General features: G+C 43.9%; 1 protein-coding gene across 2 annotated transcripts in view; it reads right to left on the reverse strand.

The window, feature by feature from the left end:
• The window catches only part of Specc1 (sperm antigen with calponin homology and coiled-coil domains 1), a 330,607-nt gene extending 312,606 nt beyond the window's left edge, over positions 1 to 18,001 (reverse strand). For both annotated transcript variants that reach the window (XM_008825314.3, XM_017795771.2), the window contains exon 1: positions 17,941 to 18,001. The gene's annotated coding sequence lies outside the window, so the exon portion shown is untranslated. The remainder of the gene's footprint in view (positions 1 to 17,940) is intronic.
• Positions 18,002 to 19,284: the final 1,283 nt, after the last annotated feature.

A 19,284-nucleotide genomic window follows, 5' to 3' on the forward strand; every position in this document is an offset into this window, starting at 1 on the left:
TCCAAAACTCCAGTTCCAGGGGATCTGACAACCTCTTCTGTCCTCTGCAGGTATTGCACGACACAGGTGCAATGTGTGTAACATGCAGGCAATACACCATACGCACAAACAAAAAAATTAAAAAAAAATAAATATTTAGAAAAAAAGAAAAAGCAAAAAACAAAACAAAACTTTTACCCCCTTTAGCTTGCAGCGGGTGGGGTCTGGTGCTGGGAAACCAAGTAGGTGTGCCATTCTGCAGCAGACGTAGCTGCCATTACACTGGAGGACAACTCCCCCCAGTGGCTCCTGTTTTTCATCCCAGCCACTGCCTCCAACTTGAGGACTTGACAGGTCTAGCATTGCAAATGGAAGCTGAAACCAACTACAGAATTAAAGTCTACAGTAATGGCTGAGTCCACCCCTCAGCCAGCAGATTCAATGGAACTGAAAATTTGAAGGACAGGCCAGTGAAGGTCAAAGGGCACACCAACTACTCCACAATGCTGTCATGATGCCCTGGACCATGGCAGACCTTCCAGGGAAGGGCAGCTAGCTATATCTCTTCTTCAACTGACTGTGGTTCTTACACAGTTACCACCTTCCATTGCACTGACCTGACAGTCACTATCCTGGTAAACAGAGGGTCTGCCCCATGAAGAAAGTAGATCCTGATACCCAGTTGAAAGGCCAGGCTGTGGGAAAAGTGGGCAGTAAGACTGACAGAAATCAGAAATCCCTTTGTCCCTGAGAACAATCTAGGAAGGCACAGGTGGCATTGCCATGATCTAGAGACCATGACCAAGACAAGTTGTAGACCCTGTTTTTACTGATGCCAGCTCCAGCACACTGTGACCAGTCCAAATGGAAGGGCAGCTGTTAAAAACGCCTTGTTCATGGGGCTGGAGAGATGGCTCAGCGGTTAAGAGCACTGACTGCTCTTGCAGAGGACCTGGGTTCGATTTCCAACACCCACATGGCAGCTACAAAGTGTTCTTAACTCCAGTTCCAAGGGAATCCGAAGCCCTCTTCTGACCTCTGTGGCATTGCTCGGCACAGGTGCACTCACATACATGCAGGCAATACACTCATACACATAAATAAATATAATAAATAAAATATTTTTTTAAAAAAACTAAATATAAAGACATGCCTTGTTCTACCTCCCCTGGTCCCTGACCGCATCCTCTAGTTTCTGTTGCCTTATTCAAAGTGGTATAGGGGCAACAAGTTCTGAGAAAATAGACACTGGAGATGCTAGGCTAGGCAGGCAGGAGTGACTCGAAACTGGTCATTAAAAGGACAGGTGCTGGGGACTAGCAGCAGAGGTCAGGACAGAAGCCCACTGTCCTTGCAGGGAGCACAGACCCTTGAGGGCCCATCAGAGTACAAACCAGTCACTCTCTGGAAGGAACACAGACTGCATGCAGCCACATGATACCTGTGGTTCTAGATGAGATAACTCTATCCATAAAGTGCTCAGTTCGTGAAGGCCTGAGTTTGATCCCAGAATCCATGTAAAAATGTCAGGTTTGGTGGTGCATGCTTACAATCCCATCACTGGAGAGGCTGAGCCAGAAGGACCCCTGGGGCTCACTGGCCAGTCTAGCCATTGAGCTCCAGGTTCAGTGAGAGACTGTTAAGGTCAACAGCATTCTTGAAGATGACAGCTATGGCTGTCCTCTGTCCTCCACACATGCACATATATGCACCTACACACACAAAAACACACATATACACAGACAGATAATAAAGTAAATTCCTACATCAGACATCTGATGTACGAAGTCACCATGAACCTGTCCCTGAAAATACATTAGGAGACTGATATTGCCAAATTACTAGTAATAGATAAAAATCTTGAAAAAAATTGAATCCATCAAAGAATTAAACTACTGGTTAGGTTAGAACCTTCCTGTCTGGAAAATCCCCCACAGCTCCACACAGATACATACTATTAACCTGGGCATCTCTCAGTCTCATCAAACTGATAATCAAGAATAATCATCATATACATGAGTTCAAAACAGATAGGAACTAAAACCATAAGGCTCTTACTGAAAAATAGGGTTAAGTCATAAGGACTTTGTAATTGAGAAAAAGCAAATTTTAGACATGATACCAAAAGTATGAGCAAGAGAAATAAAAATGAATCCATTTTACAAGATCAAAATGCATAATTTTTAAAGTAAAAGGACATTAAAAAAAATCAAAAGTGCAGGGCGCGGTGGCACACGCCTTTAATCCCAGCAGAGGCATGGGGATCTTTGTGAGTTTGAGGCCAGCCTGGTCTACATAGTGAGTTCCAGGACAGCTGGGACTACAAGGAGACCCTGTCTCAAGAGACCAAAAAAAAAAAAAAATCAAAAGAGCACGACACAGGTGCACTCACCTACATGCAGGCAATACACGCATACACATAAAAAAATAAAAATAATAAAATATTGAAAAAAAACCCCAAAAGATGGTGGGGTGAGGTGGCACACACCTGTAATCCCAAAGGCAGAGACAGGCAGATCTCTGTGAGTTCAAGGCCAGCCTGGTCTACACAGTGTGTTCTGAGTCAGCTGGGGCTACAGGGAGACCCTGTCTCAAAAAGACCAAAAGGAAAAAAAAAAAAACAAAACTCCAAAGACAACTCATGTAATAGAAGAAAACATTTGCAAATTACATAACTAGTAAAAGTTTAGTATCCATAGTGCATAAAGAATTCCTATAACTCACCATCCACAAAGCACTCATGAATATACATTTTTTTCTATACGAGATATATAGCCAATAAGGACATGTTATTAGTCATCAGGGAAATACACATCACAATCACAGTGAAGGGGGTAGAGTGATGGTGTCTATAATCCCAGCTACTCATTGGGTAAGGGAAGTATCATTTTGAGACCAGCCAGGGAAAAGAAAAAAAAAAAGAGAGAGAGAGAGAGAGAGAGAGAGAGAGAGAGAGAAACCATGATGAGATGCCGAGAGAGAGAGAAACCATGATGAGATGCCACACCACTTTACATCCTCTAGGGCAGCTAGAAATGTCAGGTTATATATGTGTCAATAAGGACATGAAAAAACATCAGAAGCATCATTCACTCCTAGTGGGACTGTAAATTTACACAGCACATTGAAAACCAGTCCAGCAGTTCTTCAAATGACTAAACAGAGTTCCCATATGCTCCAGCTGTCGCACTTCAAGGTATATACCCAAGAGAAATGTGAATACTTGTCTACCTAAGAACTTGTAATGAGTGTTTATAAGCAGTATCATTCAAAATAGCAAATTGGCAAAGACCAAATGCCCACCACTGAAAGTGGATGAACATATGATATGTTCACACTTAGAAGCTGGGGCTGCAGCTCAGTGGTAGAGTGCTTACCCAGCATGCTGGAATATTCTTTCCACACAAAGGAGTGGCCTGCTCCCACATGCGGCAGCATGGACAAACCCTGAAATTATTCAACTAAGAAGCCAGTCAAGTGAGCACACATACAATTGCATTTATATGAAATATCTAAAATAAGGAAATCTGAGAAATGAAAAGATTCATGGCTGCCTGGGGCTGGGCAGTGAGGACAGGGAGTGCATTAGTTTGCTGGGCTACCATAACAAGGTATCAAAAATGGGGTGGCTGAACCCATCTTGTTGGTGTCTGGGATACTGGTATATGTGGCATACATAAACATTACCTGAGCTTACTTTTACATGTTCCTCCTATTCCTACCAGGGTTATTTAACATGTCACATGGAGCTAAACACTCAGCTCAGGGATTTTGCAGGCCAAGTACAGAAAAGGCCTTTGCCTTGTCCTGCCAAACTCCTCTCCCCCTCACTGAGACATCATCTTCTACAATGTGCTCTCTGACATCCCTGCTCCCAGCTCCCACTTTCCAACCCTGTGATCACCCTGTCCTGGCTTGTCCTCTTTGTAACTGACTGCTCATTCATCTGTCTCCTCACCCAGGCATTAAGCTTAATAGAATCCATGTTTTACCCTTCATGTTAATTTCAGCACCTGGCACACAGTAGGTACTTACTATGTGTTTATAAGTAGGTTATCATACAATTTAAACATCACTAATCCAAAAGTCCAAAACCCAAAATACCCCAAATCCAAAACTTTTTCAGTGCTGACCCGACAATACTAGTAAAAAATTTCAAACCTGGCCGGGCGTGGTGACGCATGCCTTTAATCCCAGCACTCCGGAGGCAGAGGCAGGCGGATCTCGGTGAGTTCAAGGCCAGCCTGGTCTACATAGTGAGTTCTAGGACAGCTGGGGCTAGGAGACCCTGTCTCAAAAAGACCAAAAAAAAAAAAAATTCAAACTTGATCTCAAGCAACAGTCACAGTCAAAGCACAAGTGCATACTGCACTGGCTGCTCTTGCAGAAGACCCAGGTTCAGCTCTCAGCACCCACATGGTGGTTAACAAGTGTAACTCCAGTTGCAGGGAGTACAACGCCCTCTTCTGACCTCTGTGGGCAATTATTTAAAAACAGGAAAAATGTTCATCTTTCTAAAAAGTTTTATACATTTACTCATTATTACTGTGTGCATATGTGGTGGTGCAGGGCATATGCATGCCATGGTATACACGGAGAGGTCAGAGGACAATTTTGAAGAGTTGGTTCTCTCCTTTCACCTTTATGTGGGTTCTAGGTTGAACTTAGGTCATCAGGCTAGTGGCAAGTACCTTAACTCATCGAGTCATCTTGCCTACCCAGCCATGAGGCAAATGCAAATCAAAACTATTTTGGGATTTTATCTCATCCCACTCAGAATGGCTAACATTAGAAAAGCAAAAAAATAACAAATATTGGTAAGATGTGAGAGAAGGAGCCCCTAGATAACACTGTGGGAATGTAAGTTAGAACAGCTATTGTGGACATCAGTATGGAGGTTCCTCAAAAAATTTTAACTAGAAATATGACCCATCCATAACATTCCTGAAGGAATCAAAATCAGCATTCAATATGGATATCCTACATACCCATGTTTATAGTAAACTATCTACAACAGCCAAATCATGGAAGCAGCCTTGGTGTCCATCCACCAAGTGCGGTGTATACACACCATGGAGTACTAGTCATAAAGAAGGATGAAGTCGGGGCTGGAGAGATGGTTCAGCAGTTAAGAACACTGGTTGTTCTTGCAGAAGACCTGGGTTCGAATCCCAGCACCCACATGGCAGCTAACAGCTGTCTGTAACTCCAGTTTCAGGGGATCTGATGGCCTCTTCTGTCCTCCATGGGTATTGCACGACATGGGTGCACTTACCTACATGCAGGCAATACATTCATACACATAAAATAAAAATAATAGAGCCAGACGTGGTGGTGCATGCCTTTAATCCCAACAGTACTTGTCTTTATAAGTCTGACTCATTTTGCTTGACATGATGATCTCTAATACCATTACCTTGGATGCAGCATGACTTCATTCTTTTCATATATGTATAATTTATTATTTTTTAAAATTTTAAAAATTTTTATTTATTTATGTTTTGGTCTTTTTTGAGACAGGGTCTCCCTGTAGCCCCAGCTGTCCTGGAACTCACTATGTAGACTAAAGAGATCTGCCTGACTCTGCCTCCCGAGTACTGGGATTAAAGGCATGTGCCACCACGCCCAACTATAAATGTAATTTTTTTAAAAAACAGAAAAAGAAAATCATTACTTTAGCCAGTTGTGGTAGTACGTACCTATAATCTCAGCACCCAAGAGGCAGAAACAAAAGGATCACTGTAAGGCTAGCCTGTTCTACATAGCAAGTTCTAGGCTGCAAGGGCTACATGGTGAGACTCTGCCTCAAAATTTGGGGGGGGGGGCTAGAGAGATGCTCAGCAGATAAGAGCACTGACTATTTTCTTTTCTTTTTTTTTTTTTTTTTTTTTTTGGTCTTTTTTGAGACAGTGTCTCCCTGTAGCCCCGGCTGGCCTATATGTAGACCAGGCTGGCCTTGAACTCAGAGATCTGCCTGTCTCTGCCTCCCAAGTGCTGGGATTAAAGTTATGTACCACCAAGCCCAGCTGAGCACTGACTACTCTTGCAGAGGACCAGAGTTCAGTTCCTAGCACCCACATGGCAGCTAACAACCATCTGTAACATCAGTTCTAGGAGATCCAATGCCCTCTTCTGACTTCTGAGGGCACTGCATAAACATTGTGCACATACATAGATGCAGGCAAAACACCCATACACATAAATAAAAATAAACCTTTTAAAACAAAAAAAAGAAGGAGCAGGGGAGAAGGGAAGAGGAAGGAAAGAGAAACCACTTTGTACAATCAATATACACCGAAAGTCTTTCTAACTCAAACATTTAATCATACCATCTGTTGTAGACAGAACCCAGACAAAATCACAGACAATGTCAGCTTTAAATCTCCATCCTCAGCATAAAACAAAAATGAGCTACATGTTAAGCAAGGGATAGAATGAGGAAGGGACTGCTTCCTGCGTTCCACTTCCTTTTAGCTGTTCTGTCGATGAACACTAATAAGCATCAAGTAGGCCAAAACAGCACCGGAGTAAAACTAAGTGTGACCTGCTGTGTGGTGGGAGATCAAACTCAGACACATAGGAAGTAACACAAGATCTAACGCAACCACAAAAAGGAAGAGAAGAAATGTCATATGACCAGAGCCAGGGCTAGAGTTTGGGTGAATGGAGGCTATGATGGACAGGGTGGGACATCAGACTATGCAAAGATGTACCTGAAGCTGCAGACTGCTGTGTTAAATGATGCTCATCTTGAAGTGACGACAGGCCAAGAAAGGGAGAGACTATTTTAAATGTTGGGGTGGTTCCTCAATGTTCTGCTTAACATGTGCTATACCGGAATTTTTTCAAAGTCAAGAAACAGTTCTTGGGGGGCTGGAGAGATGGGTCAATGGTTAGGAGCACAGCTGCTCTTGCAAAAGACCCAGATTCAGTTCCCAGAACATACACGGAAGCTAACAACCATCCATAACTCCAGTTCTAGGGTATCTGACACCCTAATCTGGCCTCTTCAGGCATTAACCATACAGATGCACTTACATACATGCAGGTAAAACACTCATATACATAAAATAAAGATAAATAAAATTTTAAATTCAGGGCCTCACACATTCAAGGCAGGTACTCTACCACAGTTACATTCCCAACATGGGAGTTAATATTTGCAAGTATTAATATTCACACTTTAATAGTTGCAAGGCTGGTCTCTTCTTAGACAGAGTGAAAACCACTTGGTCATCTGTCAGAAGTCTTTTCCAGGTCCAGAATCCATGTTTCTTCAAGAAAAATAGTGGGACTCTTGTAGAAATGACAACAAATGCTGATGAGGAAGTAGGAAACAGGAATTCACTGTTGGTGGGAGTCAAATTGGTGCAACCACTATAGAAATCAGTGTGGAGGTTTCTCAAAAAACTAAAAATAGAACTACCATATAACCCAGCTACACCACTCCTAGGCAGACACCCATAGGACTCTCTATGCTACCACAGAGATAGTGGAGCGTAAGTGTTCATTGTTGCTCTATTCACAAAACCCAGGAAATGGAAACAGCCTAGACACCCATCAAGAGATGAATGGACAAGCAAAATGTGGTCATATACTCAGAAGTTTATCCAGCTGTAAAGAAAAATGAAATTATGAAATATGCAGGAAATTGGATAGACTGGAGAATATATTAAGTGAGGTCACCCAGGCTCAGAAAATACAGCATGTTCTCTTTTCATGTGGATCCTAGCTTCTAATCTCTCTCTCTCTCTCTCTCTCTCTCTCTCTCTCTCTCTCTCTCTCTCTCCCTAAATTGAGAGTAAGTGTAGGTAAGGGCCAGGAAACTAGAAAGGGGCCCAGGAGAGGTGGAAAAAGAGGCTTTAAGGTCTGGGGGTGAGAAGGATAATAGGAACACATATGATTCAAAAGTGGAAGGTGGTGGAAGGGTTCAAATCGGGATTGGGGGTGGGAGTCGGGGAGGAGGAGGACCAATCAAACCTATGTATGAAAATACCATACAGTAACTTTTTACACTGTATGCAAATTTTAAAAAATAAAGAAAAATAAAAGGTAAAGTTGGCCCTTGGCTGGCATCTGGGAACTTAGGATTTCAACTAACCTAAACTTGTTTTTGCAAACACTGGTTTATGCTGAACAAGTGCTCTCCTCTGGCTGGAATGTGGTATGTACTAAGCAGAAGGAATCTACATGACCAGTCCCCCAGTAAAACCCTCCCTTAAAGTTGAGTGTGTAGCAAGCCCCCCACCCCACCCCCTGCCCCGCACTGGACATCATTTCACTAAGCCCATCTTATGTGACTGATGTCGGGGTTGAAGCTCCTGGAAGCATACCCTTGGTCTCTTCTAGACATGGTCCCATGCACCTTTCCCTTTCAATGTTGCTTTGTGTCCTCTTACTATAATAAAGTATGGCCATGTTGAATCCTGTCAGCCTTGGTGAATCATCAAATCTGCAGGTGGCTTTTGGCTCCTTCAACACAGAAATAAATTCAAGACAAAAGATCTTACTGGAGATTGGACAAGATGATGAACTAAGCACATACTTCTTTCAAGTGGCTTAGCATTATCTGGAACAACAGATGTATTATGTTTAAAACAATCAATAATAAACCTAGAAAACAAGAAGCGGTGCCAATGGTCAACTTAATGCCTAAGAAATCTCTGTAAAGAGTACTCAGAACCAGACAATCTATGCAAACCACAACACAGGTTTGAAAGGAGATTGTCAGGCAAAGGGAAATGACAGCACAGTTCAGGTTCCCAATCTGCAAAAAAAAAAAAAAAAAAAAAAAAAAAAAAAGGACAGGGATGGAATTCAATCACCAAATCACTGGGAAACAGCAACTGGGATGGCCAGGATACTGGAATCTTCTCCCACAGCCTGAGTCACCCACAAATCCCCCCACTGCCCCAAACGTACTTCCACTCAACAGCACATGACAACGCAACAAGTTTGAGAGGCACAAATAGAATAGGCAGGAAAATAAAAATTCTGAAATATCAAGGATGAGACGCTCGTTTGTTCTCTTTCCACTGCCACCTTGGTTCTGTGTTCTGCACACACATGTCTGAAACAGAATCTGACAGTGATGAATCAGTACCAGAGTTCAAGGAACAAGATTCCACACAAACAGCCACAGAAGCCCAGCTGGCAGCAGCAGCTAAAATCAATGTAAAACCAGTCAGGAAAGCAAGACATAGAGTGGAAAAGAAGATAAGGAAAGCAGTGCCCAGATGGGTCTTCAGGTCTTCAACAGGGTCACTCTCTAGAAATCTAAGAATGCCCTGTCATCACAAATCCTGATGTCTACAAGAACCCAGCCTCAGATACCTAGGTGGTTTGGGGGATGTCAAGATGGAAGGTTTATCTCAGCAAGCACAGTTAGCAGCTGCTGAGAAAGTCCAAGTTCAAGGTGAAGCTGTTTCAAACACTCAAAATATATACAGAGTCCAACTATATAAGGAGAGTGAAAAGGAGGCTGGGCATGGTGGCACACACCTGTAGTTCCAGCACTTGGGAGACAGAGGCAGGCAGATCTCTGTGAGTTCAAGGCCAGCCTGATCTATATAGTGAGTTCCAGGCCAGCTGGGATGAGGACACAGAACTGGTCAAGGTATAAGCAAATGTGAGGAGAGGAAAGGAGCCCTGGAAAAAGCAGTAATGATAATGTAGACAATACTGTGGAGTTGGCAGCACAATCATCTGAAAGGGAGGGCTCTATTTTCTTGTTGGTGGTGGTAGTGTTTTGTTGTTGTTGTTTGTGGGTTTATTTGGTTAGGTTTTGGTGTTTCAAAGTGAGTTTGAAGTGCTACAGTTTGGTTTGAAATTTGAACTGTTTCTATCATTAATACAGTTATACCTTCTTGTTGGATGAAAAAAAAAAAAACCTCAAAGATGAGACCACAAAAACTAAGATTCAACAAATTTTGCTTTGGGAATGGCTTAGAGCTTTTTTGTTTGTTTATTTTACAATGTGAGGCCCATGGAGCCCAGGGTTTCATGCATGCTGGGCAGGACTCTGCCACTGAGCTATATCCCCAGCACATGCGGTTGGATATTTATTTGTTTATTTATTTTGTGCATGCTTGTGCATGCACATTTTGTTTTTTAGGTTTTTGTTGTTTGGGGGTTTGGGGAGGTACTGGTGACACTGTTAGGAGCGGGTGCCCCCTCCCCTCACAGGAGCTTTCTGGCAGCCTTCTGATGGCTGACAGGCTGGAGCTTGAGAGCAATGGAACTGCAGAGAGAGGGCTGCTGATAGCTGCTAAGGGCAATGGCAGCAGTGTCAAAAGAAACAACCTCAGCAGAGCAAATCCCACTACTGAAGAAAACAGGGAAGCAGCTGGCTGACCTGTGGAGGTTACTGTGGCAACGGGAACACGCAGAAACTTTCTTATGTTTCCCTAGCTCTGCAGAGACACATAACTTGTGGAGTTGATTTTGAACCTATGGTGGGCTCAGAGTTCTTCCCCTACTAGGTTTCCCTAGGTAGTCCTATTTTTTCCCATCTTATTTGCATGCCCACATTCCATTAATTAGGGATTAGTTGGCATACTATAAGGTCGGGCTTCAGAACACAGGCCTCCATAGAACTCAATGGAGGACAAGAAGCCTGCCTCCTAGCCTCACGGGAGGCAGACTCCAGATGGCAGTACTCCACACCTGAGGCTTTCACCCCAGCAGTGAGCTCAGTTGAGCTAGCCTCCAGGACTCCACCAGGCTAAGGGGACTCATTCCTGCCTTATCCTCTAAGACTCATGCTTCACTGTGGAATGGGGTTCTTTTCCATAGCAGTTTCCAGCACCCAGATGTCAAGGCCCACTGCCCCAAATCCTGTGGGAGCCAGGATTGTTCTAACTTCTCAGACCTGGAGACAGAGCTGTAGTAATTCAGTGAGTTATACTGAGAGTTCAGACCTGCTTCATTCAAATCTTGTGTAGCAATCTGTTTTGTTTTATTCTGAGGCTAGAGAGATGGCTCAGGGGTTAAGAGCACTGATTGTTCTTGCAGAGGTTTTGGGTTCAGTTCCCGGCACCCACATGGCAGTTAACCACTGTCCTTAATTCCAGTTCAAGGGGATCTGACACCCTCTTTTAACCTCCACAGACATTGTGCACACATGGTACACTTACAAACATCTATACATACAAGTAAATAAATAAATAAATAAATAAATGATTTATCCTGATTTAAATAGCTTCCTTTTGTACTCTTCAATGTCTGCTCACTTCATTCTTGAAGCGGGGTGGGACAAGAACCCAGGTGGAGATAGGAGATGGTCTCCATCAACTGCCTCAGAGTAATAAAGGTGAAGGGAAGATGTAGAATAATACTACATTTAATTAAGCCAAAAAGGAGGCATGAAGAACCTGATTCATATTTTCTTGTATTTACATGAAGGAACTTTGGCTAGACACATGAGAAACAATGGCTATATGTTCCTGGGGTGAGAGAACCAGGTGCAAAGAGAGACCTTCAAACACAACATGGGTTTTGAACAATGAATGTCTTACCCTTTTCACAAATTAATTTTAAAAGGTAAAGATGTTGAGAGGCTGGAGAGATGGTTCAGTGGTTAAGAGCACTGACTGTTCTTGCACAGGACCTAAGCTCCATTCCCAGCACCCACATGGTGGCTAACAACTATCAGTAACTCCAATTCCAGGGAATCCAGCACTCTCCCTAAGGCCTCCATGTACATTGCACTCATGGGTGCACTTATCTACATCAGGCAAAACATTCATACCATAGTAGAGCTGTTGAAAATTTTAAATATGATAATAAACATTATGAAACACTCAAGTAATCGGCTAAATGTATGGACAAATCTAAACACTAGATTAATGAACAAGAAAACTAAGTCAAGGAATACCTCAGAATGTAGCCCATAAAAATAAAAGGGCACGCCAGGCATGGTGGCGCAGACCTTTAATCCCAGCACTCGGGAGGCAGAGGCAGGTGGATCTCTGTGAGTTCAAGGCCAGCCTGGTCTACATAGTGAGTTCCAGGACAGCTGGAGCTATAGGGAGACCCTGTCTCAAAAAGACATAAATAAATAAATAAATAAATAGGTAGGCAGACAGAATATATGAGAGAAAAATGTTCATTTCTAGAAACTTGAAGGATAAGATGGAGAAATTCTACTCATTTAAGATAGTTCCATGAAGGCAAGGAAACTCTCAAATCTTCCAAATACAAAAAAAGAAAGCTTTAAGAATGAAAGAGGCTACTAAGTCCTGAGTAAGAACAAAAAGACCCACTTGCTGAGATGGCTCCATAGGTAAACGTGCTTGCTGGGGAAGCCGAGTGATCCAAGTTCATCCCTGAAACTACATAAAGATGGAAGGGGAGATCAGACTCAAAGCTGCCCTCTGAGCTCCACTTGCGTACTGTGGCTCATGTCCTCTCACACACATTATGCGTACACGGACACCTTATTTTTTTTTTTTTTTTTTTAGACAGGGTCTCCCTGTAGCCCCAGCTGTTCTGGAACTCACTATGTAGACCAGGCTGGCCTTGAACTCACAGAGATCCACCTGCCTCTGCCTACCAAGTGTTGGGATTCAAGGCGAGCACCATTATACCTGGCCTCATTGCTATTTCTTTTAAAAACATAAGCCCAGGGCTGGAGAGATGACTCATCAGTTAAAAGCACTTCTTGCTCTTCCAGAGGACCTAGGTTCAGTTTCCAATGCCCACATGGCATCTAACAACTCTCAGTAACTCCAGTTCTAACAGATCCACTGCCTTCTTCAGCCGCTGTGGGTATTGCATGGCATGGGTAAACTTACATATATGCAGACAGAACATTCATACATGCTGGGCGTGGTGGTGCATGCCTACAGTCCCAGCACTTGGGAGGCAGAGGCAGGCAGATCTCTGTGAGTTCAAGGCCAGCCTGGTCTACATAGTGAGTTCCAGGACAGCTGGGGCTTACAGGGAGACCCTGCTTCAAAAAGGCCGAAAAAAAGAAAGTGAGGCTTAAGAGATGAGAAGTAAGGTTTCCCCCAGAATCCCCCTCAAAAAAGAACAATCATACACATAGTGGCACATGCCTTTAATCCCAGCGCTTGGGGAGGCAGAGGCAGGTGGATCTCTGTGAGTTAAATGCCAGCTCACTCCTTATTTTTAAAGTTTAAAAAGTGCACCTTATACACACATAGTGGTAGAATTTTAAAGCACTAAGGGGAACCAAAAATTTTAAGCTCTAGAGAAAATGATCAGATTAACTACAAATCTGGAAACCAGACTGATTAGATGCCAGCAGAAAATGGAACATTATCTTCAGAATGCACCAGATTTCAGCCTAGAATCCTATACCCAGTCAGGAGTCTTCACATGGAAAGGCAAATTTTAAAAATTCTTCTTGGGGCTGGATAGATCAGAGGTTAAGGGTACTGTTTGTTCTTATAGAAGACCTAGGTTCAGTTTCCAGCACCCACACAGCAGCTCACAACTGTCCATTAACAGTCAGACAGAGACTAAAGCTGAGTGTATTCACACTCTATCACCAAGCAGTTCCACTCCTGGATTTGTGCTCAACAAAAATGCATTCATTCAAAAAAAAAGGGGGGGGCAAGTACTAGAATGTTTACAACAGCACTATTCCTAACAGTCCTAAACAACAAACAACCGAAGTTAATCAAGGCAGAGTGGCTATTCACCTGATGAATGTTAACACATGTGCAGCATGGCCCTTTTCCTCTGTGTACAACATGTTCACCCCACTGCCATTTTGGAATACAGAATAACTTCGCTTGGTCGTCATGACAGCTAATGAGCAAAACAGTATAGTGATAGCCAGGTGCAAGGTGATGGCAATGGAGCTTCTGACATTCCATTTGAATGGAGAAAGGGAGGGTCATGGGATCCTCTCCCTGTTTGTCCACCTGTTTGTCCTTCCTGCTTCTTCCAGCTGCAGTGAAAGACTATATTATATAGGAAAGACTATATTATATAAGAAGTGGAGTGTTCATTGAAAGGGGCCTCCACGATACAACTTCTATGAGGCCATGATTCATGATGGACTGGAAGTTTGTGGTGGTATAGCTACTTTGAGGTCACCTACACTCCTGTAAGCAACCGTTCACCCATACTCTGTAACTAAGCCCAATTCATTGGTTTGCGTAGTTGGACACTTTTGGAATCATGCTTTGGTCTGTTCTTGGTGCCCTATCTCGAATAGATGACTGTTCACATCCCTAGGAAAAGTCAGTGCAACAACACAACAGAAATATATACAGCAATAAGAATGACAAACCACATCATCTCTAAAGAACACAGGCAAACTTCACAAATGTGACGCCAATGGAAGGAAGCCAAGTCCAGAAGGGCAGAGAATCGCTATTCATACAAAGCAGAAATGCAGGCAAAACTCATCTAATGTGTTAGAAATCAAAATAGTTTCTATCCTTGGTGATGAATGGCAGTAAGGCAGGACAGAAAGACAGGGAGGCTTTGGGGGACAGGAGCGGAAAAAGGAGGCTGTCACCCCAGAGTCAAATTAAAATCTCTTGCCAGCTGAGAGGCAAGAATCCCAGCACAATTACCTACCACAAAGGCTGCAGATGTAGAGCTAATTCATACACTTTATGCTAAAACAGCAGTAAGCCAGGCTTAAGACCTGAATGTATAAGACCTTGGGCAGGGCTTCATTCCTACGCCTAGACATAGTCCAAGAATCTCAAACAAAACTTAACTTTGTTTACAGTAAAGACATCCTATCTTCCCAGTCCCTCTGAGCTAGACTTTTACCTTATCAACTGTAATCTTGCCAGGTGCCCCTTGAGAACCACCCGGTGGTAAGACAGTAACTTCAAAGGCCACCAAAATCCTATAAATGACTACTGAAAAAAAACTGTGAGCTGCACCTCTTACTTGAGGAGGTTTTGGTCCTGAGTTGAGGTCCCTAAAACTCTAGATGAACTCTTTAGGCTGCTGAGGGTGACAGTGGGGAGCTATGCCTCCTTCCCCTACACCCCAAATGACAAAGGTCAATAGTATTAATTAATAAGTCCAAAAATAGATTATTTGAAAAGATGAGTAAAATAAGCCTGACCAATAAAAGGAAAGGTGGACATGAACAAAGAATGTTATATACACATGTGAAACTATCATGAAACATATATTGTACAGTTCACATATACCAACAACAAAGGGGAACACAAAAGAAACCACAAAGCATTAATAAGTATTAAGAATAACACATCATAAATACATGAGTCTATTTTCTGACAACAGAATTAGTAACCGTACGCTAATATACACTGAATATCAATAATGTGAATGATTTCCTAAGACAACAAAGGGTACTAAAATGACTCTGAAGAAATAGTTGACCTGAGAAAAATCAATAATCAGGGAGAAAAGTGAAAAGGTAGTTGATACTAATACCAACTCCTAAAAAACACCAGCAGCAGTTCAGAGAGTCTGCAGTCAACTTCTGCCAGATTTCTAGGAACAGATAATTCTGTTCTAGAGCAGAGAAAGTGATGGAAGTTTCCTGGCTCAATCAGTAAGGACAGTACAATCTTAATTATGGGATGGGGGGAAGAAAACTATATAGCAGTGCCACTCACAGACACCAAACCCTAAAGAAGAGGTTAACTTGGAGATCTATTAGACTAACCAAAAGTACATTTCATTTTGTTTTCTTCTTTAACTTTCTTCTATTAAAAAACCCAGTGCCTCCCTGTAGCTAGTTTGGAACTTACTATGTAGACCAGGCTGGCCTCCATCTCACAGAGCTCTGTCTGCCTTCCAGAAGCTGGGATTAAAGACCATCATACCTGGCTAGCTTTTTTTGTTTGTTTGTTTTTTGGTCTTTTTGAGACAGGGTCTCCCTGTAGCCCTGTAGCCCCAGCTGTCCTGAAACTCACTACGTAGACTAGGCTGGCCTTGAACTCACAGAGATCCACCTGCCTCTGCCTCCCAAGTGCTGGGATTAAAGGCATGCGCCACTACGCCCAGCCTGGCTAGCTTTTTTAACTTTTGGAGACAGGGTCTTGCTATGTAGCACAGGCTAGCCCCAAATTCACCAACTCCTTGCCTCAGCCTAAAGTGCTAGAATTTCAAGCATGAGTCACCACACATTGCTCCAAAATGCATTTTAAAGTATTCAAGCATTTTAGTAAGAAAATCTAGCAAAATAATCATTGTGCTAGAAATTTTAAGAAGAAAACCTACATGGTTACATCAGTGCAATGCATACTGTATAAAAGCATTTGGAAAAACACAAACAAAAAAACACAGCCATTCTGGACTTTTTTTTTTTTCTTTTTTGAAACAGGGTCTCCTTGTAGCCCCAGCTGTCCTGGAACTCACTATGTAGACCAGGCTGGCCTTGAACTCACAAAGATCTGCCTGCCTCTGCCTCCCAAGTGCTGGGATTAAAGGCATGCGCTACCATGCCCTGTCATCTGGACTTGTAAACAAGAAATCTGATACAAATAGAAACTCACTTAACATAATAGTATGCTTACAGAATAGACAGGGGAAACATTTCCCTATTTAACCTTTAATGTGAACACTATAGAGTGACCAATAGAAGACAAGAAATAGGTACAAAATTAGAAAGGGATACATTGTGCTTCTTAACAAACAATAATGTTGTCTACCAGGAACAACTCAACAAATCACCTAGAAAAATTAGCATTAGAACTGATGCCAGGCTTAGAAGGAGGCTCAGCGCCTTTAAACTTGCTCCCTTTCGTCAAGTGTGGTGGCTCACACCAGCATTTCCAGTATTCAGGAGGTGGAAGGAGGGCAGCAAGTTTGAGTCTACCCTGGGCCTCACAGCAAGTTCAAGGCCTGCCAGAGCAACCTAGGGAGGCAATGAATGAATGAAGTAACGGGTGTGGTGGCTCAAATGAGTCCCTGGCCAGCCAGAGGTCCACAGTTTCAAAAAAAACAAACTTGCTGCTTTGGGAAATAATCTCGCTAAGCTATTTTCTGTGGACTATTAGGATTGACAACCTTCTGTCCCCTCCCTCCATCTCCATCTTAAACGTTGAAATAACAGTGTTTGAAACCGGATAACCAAATCTTCTGAAACCAAAAATTCATCAGAAGGGTTCGGTCTTGACTTTACTCAATAACACCTTATCTCTTGCCTCCAGCCACCGCAGTTACTAATGGATACGCATGTCAACTACTCCGACAGAACTCTTCCGATAGAGGGCAAGGAAGAGCACCTTCACGGTATTTTTTTTTTTTTTTCCCAAAGCGGATACTGCTTATTATATAAACTTGCGTGCAAGCGTACGAAGCTCCCACAAAATCAAAATATTCAGAGTCAAACTTGTTAAAAAAAAATAAATAAGCACATAAAATTAATTTTGTTCCAAAGGCCTTTCCGAAAGGAGATGGATACTGTTGCACTCACAGCAGGCTGGGCATCTTGGGGACACGCACCAGCATCCGCACAGCTCCCCGGGGTTCCCGGGAGCCCTGCGATGGGGCCCCGCAGTCGACCCTGAACACAGCAGCCCTCCCCCGACCACCGAGCAGGAAGCCGGCGGGTGAAGCACGCGAGGGTGGCAGAGGACTGAGCAGTGCCTGGCCATGCACTGCACCTCCGGACGACCCCGGGTCCGGAGTCCCGCCGGCGCCCACGCACCTGCCCAGCGTCAAGGGCTTACCGGGGCCACAGCTGCCGAGCCACCTGGTCCCCGGCTGCGCCAAACCCTGGGGCCCGAGGGCAGGGGCGGCCACCTGCCGCGGCCACCTGCAGCACCATCCTGTGCTCCCGGGCTGGCCATATAGGGCGGGTCTGCGGGTGGGTACCCCACCCGCTGCGCAGGGGCCCGGGGCCACGGCGGCAGAGATCGCAGCGCAGCTGTCCCCAGGGGCAGCCGTGTCCCCTCGCCAGGACACTGGGACCCGCGTCTCGCCCGCCCGACTCGAGAAGACTAGGTAGATGGGAAGCAGAGGAGTCCGAGGCCCGCAGCTCCAACTCACCCGCCGGGGTTCGCTCGCGCTGGACTCCAGCGTCGCGGCAAGCCACGGCTTTCTGCGCTCACAGATGCTCGGCTGAAGATTCCCCCAATTCCCGCTGGCCGCCTCCAGGGAGCACCTGCGAGCCGCCGTGGGGCTTCCTGGGAGATGTAGTCCCTAAACTTTCATCCGCAGGTGGTGATTTCTTGACGGCTGTGTCCTCTTATTTCCTCAAGGGCTCAACCTCCACTGATGGACACTGTTGGAGTGTCTCACCGGGAGACCTAGAGCACCTCTCAGCTCTCAGAACTCCAGATCACTGTTCTTACAGGGAGGTACTCAGCCGGGCGTGTTAACGCATGCCTTTAATCCTAGCACTTGGGAGGCAGAGGCAGGTGATCTCTTCGAGGCCAGCCTAGTCTAAGTAGTGAGTTCCAGGCCAGCTGGGGCTACAGGGAGACCCTGTCTCAAAAAGACCAAAAAAAAAAAAAAAAAAGTGAGGTACTTAGACCAACAACTTCAGCATCGTCTGGGGACTTAATTAAAGTGCGGATTCTCCATCCCACAGAAACTATTCTGTTTGGGTGTTGGTGGTTTTTGTGGTGCTGAGGATGGAAATCAGGGCCACACACACATGCTAGGCAAGTGTTCTATCATTGAGCTACACCCCAACAATATTTGCTTTTTATTGTATTTTAAAATTCGGAAATTGAGACCCTGTAATTTGCAGTTTTACAAACCCTTCACGTAATATTGAAGTAGCTCTAAGTTTGAGAACTTGACCAGACTTTCACTTGTCCCTTTCAAAAGGCCTGTGGGTCCTATGGCATTAGTTACACACACACACACACACACACACACACACACACACACACACACATTCATAGATTGCAATACAATGCCCAATAATGATGTTGATGTTTGCAGGTGGGTCCTTTGGGAGAAAATTAGACAGAGATCTCAGGAATCACCTCTTGTAAAAGAACTCTTAACAGTTTCCTTGCTGATTTCACCTTGTGAACACACAGCAAGAACTTGCTATCAATGAATCAAGAAGTGAACCCTCAGGGCTGGAGAGATGGCTCAACAGTTAAGAACACTGACTGCTCTTGCAGAGGACCCAGGATTGGTTCCCAACACCTATATGGCAGCTAACAATCATCTGTAACTCCAGTTCCAGGAGATCCAACATTTTCTTCTGACCTCCACAGGCATTGCATACACATGGTGCACTTACATACATACAGGCAAAACACTCATACACATTTAAAAAAATGAAACTTCAAGCCAAGAATGGTGGCTTTAATCTCAGCACTCAAGGCAGAGGTAGGCATATCTCTGTGAGATCAAGGCCAGCCTGCTCTACCT

Source organism: Nannospalax galili, unplaced genomic scaffold (genome assembly GCF_000622305.1).
Source record: "Nannospalax galili isolate Female #2095 unplaced genomic scaffold, S.galili_v1.0 scaffold530, whole genome shotgun sequence".
Taxonomy (NCBI): Eukaryota; Metazoa; Chordata; class Mammalia; order Rodentia; family Spalacidae; genus Nannospalax; species Nannospalax galili.